This window comes from Mytilus californianus, unplaced genomic scaffold (assembly GCF_021869535.1).
Source record: "Mytilus californianus isolate M0D057914Y unplaced genomic scaffold, xbMytCali1.0.p SCAF_20, whole genome shotgun sequence".
Taxonomy (NCBI): domain Eukaryota; kingdom Metazoa; phylum Mollusca; class Bivalvia; order Mytilida; family Mytilidae; genus Mytilus; species Mytilus californianus.
Genome location: NW_026262669.1, coordinates 7,734,727 through 7,742,886, shown reverse-complemented (window position 1 = coordinate 7,742,886; position 8,160 = coordinate 7,734,727).

The following is an 8,160-nucleotide window of genomic DNA, read 5'->3' as shown; positions in this document are numbered from 1 at the left end:
TTGTCAATATCATCTGATTGCCCATGTTTGGCAAATAATTTTTGTCAAAATTTGTCAATATCATCTGGTTGCCCATGTTTGGCAAATGATTTATGTCAAAATTTGTCAATATCATCTGATTGCCCATGTTCGGCAAATGATTTATATCAAAATTTGTAAATATCATCTGGTTGCCCATATTTGGCAAATGATTCATTTGAAAAAACAGTATACAATTGTAAATCAGTACCTTTTTTATTACAAAACCGTTTTAGTTCTGATCGTGTTCATTGTTGTTTCAATTCTGAATGTTGGCTATAAAATCATCATTTAAATTCTTTTATTTGCGTTTTATATATATATGTTTATGCTTTAATTGCTCTTTACGTTATATCTGACTGAATAATGCATTGTGACTAAGTAATATATCGTTGTAATACGTTTATAATAGACTCAATATAGCATTTTGTTTGAGAAATGAAATAATATTAAATTAAGTGATTTATATTCTTCCCTTCGTCCATACACTAAGCTTGGTACAACCAGACGTAGGTGTATGCGAGAATAATAAGCAATCAAACTTGCATAGAATATAAATTAAAGAAATGAAAAAGGAAAGGATGACAAAAATGATGAATATTTATACAAAAACAAAAACAACACTACACCTCTTCTACATGCTTTCCGCGCCTTGTGGACTAACTATGTGCGCGTTAGAAGTTGTACGATAACGATTATTTTGTCTGTATTTTATTGTGGCCTTTTTAACTTTTTTTTTTATTCGAGCGTTACTGATGAGTCTTTTTTTTAGACGAAACGTGCGTCCGGCCTATAGAATTTTAACCCTTGAGTTTATGGTGAGTTTATTTAAAGTTTGACACAATTATGATAAAGGCACATATATCTTTGCTAAAAACTTTTTTGACGTTTTTTTGTCTTGTGTGTGTATGTGCTTAGTTTGTTGTCTGCTTGTCTCACATCCCACATTAAATTATCTTATATAATATCGACAAGTAAATTACTGAATTCATTCAAAAACTAAATTTTAAAATAGATCATTTTCTTTAATATTAATAGATTTTATTAACGCTTCAAACATTTGTATTATATTTTGTATTATCAAATAGTTCAGCATTCGACATTACTGAAGATGTGTGAATTACTGAATTCCATGAAACAAACTTTTAAAGTACTTAAAAAATTTTCATGTTAAACCAGTTGCTGATTTCATAAAAAAAAATTCCATCATGTTATAATGGGACAACGAAATATTGTGTAATGCACTTGTCTGTCACAAAAGCAGCACATATGCGCTTTTTCAAATAGTTTAACCTTCTCACTTTTATGGCTTTACTTATTGTCCTTTGTAACAGCTCTTTAACTTTTGTTTAAGGTTGTGGATTTTTTAATATTTTGGCAAGGAGCATCACTGATGAAACAATAATTGTCAAAATGGACATCAGGCACAGTAAAGTAGTACCGTTTGTACTATTTTAAAAGTAGGCGTGTCAAAATATAAAAGAAGACAATCACTGATTATGACAGAAACTGGAGCTTATTAAATTGTTGATCCTTCAACTTTCCCGTATTTGGTTTGCGTTTTGAGAACAGAGTAGGTCAATAAACTTTTTAATTAATTCCGTGTATCGTGATATTCGTCATTTATGAAAAGAGTAAAACTAAGGTTCATCAAAAGGAATTAAAAAATATGGTCGTGTTTAAACCATAACACCTACTACGAGTACAGACAAACTGATGCTTCTAGGAAAATTTTAAGCATGGCAGGACCTAGATATATAAAAGTTCAATGTAGTTTATGTTTCAGAAAATTAAAAACTTACCTGGATTTTGATGTGCATTTTTGTTACAGTGTGCAGAAGATAGCAAAAAAACAAACAAACACAAGAGTTTAATTTGATACGGTCCACTCAGTTACACAGTTTAAATCACCTATTGTTTGCAGATATCTATTGTCCATCTATTGTTCATTTAAATCAATACTACTCATTACATTTATTATATGAGGGGAGCTTCTCAAACTTGGTTTATTATGGCACCTTCTGCAGGAATAAAAAAAAAATGAATAGCAAAATCCAGAAAAGTTTATAATTTTCTGAAACATAAAATGCTTTTTAAAATATCTAGTTACTGCCATGTCTAAAAACTTTTCCAGGTGCACAGGTTTGTCTGTACTCAGAGTAAAATTTGTGGTGAAAATAAGGCCATATCAGCCAAGAGGTTATGATAAACCTTAAGTGTTTCTTTTCGTTATATATTAGTTATCAAAACTAATGAAGTCGCCATTCTCGGTCAAGATTAACCTACATTTCTGAGAACACTAGGCGAATTGTAAATTTTATTTACTAGTATTCCTAAAATATCATATTTCTTTGGAGCTTAATCATTGATCCGGTGTTTATGACTGAAAAGAATCAGCTATAGAATTCAATCTTCTATATACGAGTAATTTCCTGAACCATAAATATTAATGTTTCATTCATCGTTATATTTTTTACTTTATGGCATTGCAATGTATGTTTTTTATGATATTTAAACAAACTATTCAGAGACCCTTTTTAATACTTTGAAAAGCTAAAACATTGTAAAACACGATGGTGAGTGGGTGCATGGGATCAGTCCCAACTTGTCTTCAGAACTGCCAGAATAATCTTTTTTATCAGGATTTAGAAAAAGTTCTATTCGTCAAAGAAGTCATAGTTAATTAACTGGAATGAAGATATATTTTAGATTAAGGTCAAGTAGTTTAAAAATAGTCTTCATGTATTATTACTTTGACATAATCTCCTTGAACGGTTGCGTGCATGTTATATAGTCCATATATTGTACTTCTATAATCACATACATATTCTGAATTACAAAAAAAAATTTTCAAACTTAAACAACAGAACTTAGTTTTGCTTGTTTATAGTTTCCAATTGTGTCATTTTGACTGAGTATGGATTCACATGGGTGATGATGCACCCACAGCAGGAGAAGCTTACCCAGTAGACGCCACCAGTCTCGCCTATTTCACATGGCTGATGATGCATGCACAGCAGGAGAAGCTTACCAAGTAGACGCAACCGGTCTCGCCTATTTCACATGGCTGATGATGCACAGCAGGAGAAGCTTACCAAGTAGACGCAACCGGTCCCGCCTATTTCATATGGCTGATGATGCACGCACAGCAGTAGAAGCTTACCCAGTAGACGCCACCGGTCTCGCCTATTTCACATGGCTGATGATGATCGCACAGCAGGAGAAGCTTACCCAGTAGACGCCACCGGTCTCGCCTATTTCACATTGCTGATGACGCACGCACATCAGGAGAAGCTTATCCAGTAGACGCCACCGGTATCGCCTATTTCATATGGCTGATGATGCACGCTCAGCAGGACAAGCTTACCCAGTAGACGCACCCGGTCTCGCTTATTTCACATGGCTGATGATGCACGCACAGCAGGAGAAGCTTACCAAGTTGAAGCAACCGGTCTCGCCTATTTCACGTGGCTAATAATGCACGCACAGCAGGAGAAGTTTACCCAGTAGACGCAACCAGTTTCGCCTATTTCACATGGCTGATGATGCATGCACAGCAGGAGAAGCTTACTCAGTAGACGCCACCGGTCTCGTCTATTTCACATGGCTGATTATGCACGCACAGCAGGAGAAGCTTACCCAGTAGACGCCACCGGTCTCGCCTATTTCACATGGCTGATGATGATCGCACAGCAGGAGAAGCTTACCCAGTAGACGCCACCGGTCTCGTCTATTTCACATGGCTGATTATGCACGCACAGCAGGAGAAGCTTACCCAGTAGACGCCACCGGTCTCGCCTATTTCACATGGCTGATGATGATCGCACAGCAGGAGAAGCTTACCCAGTAGACGCAACCGGTCTCGCCTATTTCACATGGCTGATGATGCACGCACATCAGGAGAAGCTTACCCAGTAGACGCCACCGGTATCGCCTATTTCACATGGCTGATGATGCACGCTCAGCAGAACAAGCTTACCCAGTAGACGCCACCGGTATCGCCTATTTCACATGGCTGATGATGCACGCACAGCAGGAGAAGCTTACCCAGTAGACGCCACCGGTCTCGCCTATTTCGAAGTTCATGCGCTTCCCTTACAGTACGTTTGTTACCCAGATTTGACTTTTGAATCGAATTATTAGATTTGAACATCGGTAAACTACTGTTGCCTTTATCTTTGATATTACAAGTACTATATTTAGATTACACAATGACCATATTATTTTTTATGTGATTGATTTAATATGCTCTAATAACAACAAAGCATGCAAATTTTTAAGCAAAAGTAAACCAAAAACTGATAACGAAAATAATGATAATTTGAAAAAAATGATCAAACTTAGATAATAACAACGAATTGAAAACGATATTTTATCATATCGTTTTGGAAATATTAATGATCGAATTGAAATAAATAAAGGAGTTTTAAATAAATAAAAAAAACAAAAATGAAGAATGAAATTCATCTTTTTTGAAGTGTTTTAGTGAAAGAACTGTCGGACTTTTTTTTCAGAGTAAACTGTCCAACACTTGTTGGCACATATCAGTTTAAAGTAGTGTGAGAATAGAACAGAAACTGTACTAAAGGTGTTAGGAGCACTGTTTTAAAGAATTATCAGCAGATTGTAAGACAATTTTGATATTATAGGAAAATAGTTTTCCGAGTAAGAATGTTTAAATCTCATTCACCCATCAAGAAGTTATCAATCAATGTAAAAAGAAAAAGAGTTTAACGAGTGAGACTGGAGGTGTGAACAGGGTAAACAACTCATGCTTTGCATGTATCGGGAATGGACCGTCATCGATAAATATAAGATGACTCTCATATTGGAATCAAGCCAATAGGAACTCAATTTTAAAGTAAGGCAATTTGGTTTGAACTCACAAATTACCACAACATTGGCTACACTACAGACAAAATGGGATTCTATACTGATTTATTAAACAAACATCTAAAATAGATAACAACTAAGAAAAAAAAATGACAATTGGTGTTTTACTTACTGTAAGACTTATTATTGATTGGCTTGTTAAAATTATAAATTTTACAAACTATTTCTGAATTGTAATGGTACACAATATTTATTATCGATCTGTTAAATAAAATACTGTCACTTCAGAACTAGCAAGAAGACAATTATTACATGAACTGATGAAATCAAAAGGGGATGATTGAATCTTCTATATTGGAACATATCGATCTACCTGCTACTCCTTTTTATTGTAAACACTTAAATTGCTCCTACGTCTATTGTTTATATTTGCCGTGCCTTTGTGGGAAATGTACATGCATTTGCATATGACGTGTATATTTTAAGTTGATTTGATATTCCAGGGCTTGCGTTTATATTATTTACAATCCTAACTTCCTTGACATAGGAGTGCTGCCTTCAGGAAAGCTACTTAACACAAAGCTTAACTTTGATTTTATCTTTAATGATCTAGCATAATAAGGACGACCTTCCTCGGCGCTAAAAATAAACGTTTATGGTATGTATTTCAGACATGACCGAAAATATTTGTCATTTGACATTGCAATTGTCCTCATTTATGACGGGTCTTCCGTAAAAAAGGGGGATCATCACTGTTTTGAGGTTGAGGTTGCTAAACATATAAATTTGTGTGTGGCCCTTCCTATGTGAATGTGTCATTGGCGTTGTTTGCTTTTAATTTTATCTTGGTCATGATTTAAACCGTTTTAATTATACTAATGTGTTTTTTAGCTTTTGTATACCCTCTGAACTGTTTGTTATTAGCTGCCAAACATAGTGAACTAAAATCAGATTTTCAGTTTTTCTGACTTGTTAAAAGGATCACCATTAGCAACTTATTACTTGACACTTTTGAATGTTTCTTTAGCTTTGTGTTGTGCAATTATTTCACAGCAGCTACTAGTATGAAAATTGAGCGCAATTGCATAATTTTCTTTAACCATGCATCCAAACCTTCAATATTGGTCAGAGTGATTTGGTATACGTATGAATGTAATTATTGATCATGTATAATACGGTTTAAAAGTCAATTAGAGTCACTTGGTTGAAATATATAGTGTCCCCTTTTGTATGACCCTGCATATAGCCATAACAACTCTTGTTGTTTTGGTATCTTGCTTATGAACAGTCAAATATATGTGTTCTGGGTAACAGGTACTCGGGTTTTCACCTGCGTTTCTCTGTACCACGTTCATCTTTATCTTTTTCTTTTATTTAAGAGTTAATACTTAGTTACCCATAACCCAAGTAGTATAAACCAATATGATTGATTTCAGCGGCCACCACATGTGTTTTCTGAATAACATACATCAATTACGAGGTAGAACGATTATATAGAAAAAAGTACATGTTGTAACATAAAACTTTGAAAATATTTCTAAAATTCATTGTCATGGATATTTTTTCTTGCTTTGTTCAAGTATGGTTAAATGGATGGAAAATGTACAGTGACCTATACTCGTTTCCATTTATATCATTTGGACACCAAAACTTAAAAACAAATTATAAAAATTAGTTGTAAGGATTTGACTCATTTGATTTGCTCGCGAGATGTTATATCCAATCAAGTAGTTTTTCCAAAAAGGAAAGACCTAATTGTATTTTTTCAGATAATAATTATTATTCTTCGGTCAAACCTTGATAACATTTGCCTCTGTAACCGAAATATCACTGTCGGTCTGGAGTTATCTGCCCTAAACCTCAAAACAATGCTATTGGATAAAAATCGTAATTCTAAAAGGGAGACAAAAAACAAATAGTGGATTTTGTTCAGGAAATTTCCCTGGTACTTCGATATATTTGGATCGAAAAAATTCAATATGCCCCTTTGAAAATTAACCAATGTCATTTGAATACTGCAATTCAGACACCGTACGTCGTAGACACCTAGGATCTTCATCATTGATCATCAATTCATGTCACCTTGATAAAACCTCAAGGTCAATTTGTTTTTGTTTACCTAGAACTTTGACCTTATACACCATGAGCATAACATGATGTCTAAGGCCGTAGAGTGGGACTTGCTCAGGAACGTAACCTGGTTCTTTGTTACATCTGACCGGAAAGATTGAAAGACACCTTGGTAATGGTTATAAAACGCATAAGGTAAAAGGTATAAATAACGTCCTAGACAATGGACTTTGTATAAAAATTAACACGAAAATATCGAAATCCAAGGTTAATTCAAAAAGGGAAAGTACATAAAAACTTGATAAAAACGTTATAAACCAACGGAATGAGTGGAAACCAGCTGTCATATTCCTGACTTGGAACAGACATTTTACGAAGAAAACAACGGGCTTAACCTGGTTTTATATCTGGCCAAACTTCCCGTTTGTATAACATGTGTTTATAGTTTCAATTGTTATTTTACGGGTATTACATGATTTTATAGCTTATTAATGTACCTTGAATAAAATTGAATGTATATTTTACGATATGAAAAGCAAAGACCTCTAAATTGTTCGTGACATTTGATCTTTTTTATTTTAGTAATGGCGTTATCAGTTTATTTTCGACTTATAAGCTTGAATGTCCCTTATATTAATGTTTTTACAGACCAATTTCTCTTATTAGTTGTGTTGGAAAAGTAATGGAAAGAGTTGTTTTTAAGCACTTGTATAATCATCTACACGCTAACAAATTAATTTATGAATATCAATCCGGATTTCTTCCCCAAAATTCAACCGTCCATCAACTTTTAGAAATATACAACTGCATCTTAAACTCTTTGGAAAAAAAAGAAATAAACTGTTTTGTATTCTGTGATTTCTCTAAAGCGTTTGACAAAGTTTGGCATAGAGGTCTTATTCACAAACTAAAAGCCTATGGTATTGACGGAACCTTATTACAGTGGTTTGAAGATTATCTGCATGACAGGAAACAAAGAGTAGTACTGAATAATTCGTCCTCCTCCTTTTGTAATGTGTCAGCAGGTGTACCCCAGGGATCTGTTTTGGGCCCTCTTCTCTTTGTTTTATATATTAATGATATTGCTGATAAGCTTACATCGCTGTGTAGGCTATTTGCAGACGACACTTCATTCAGTTATTCCGGTAGCGATGGTGAACAGATTAAATCTGTGATCGACCGCGACCTGAAAGAGCTGGATGTTTGGTCAACTAAATGGCTTATGTCATTTAATCCTGA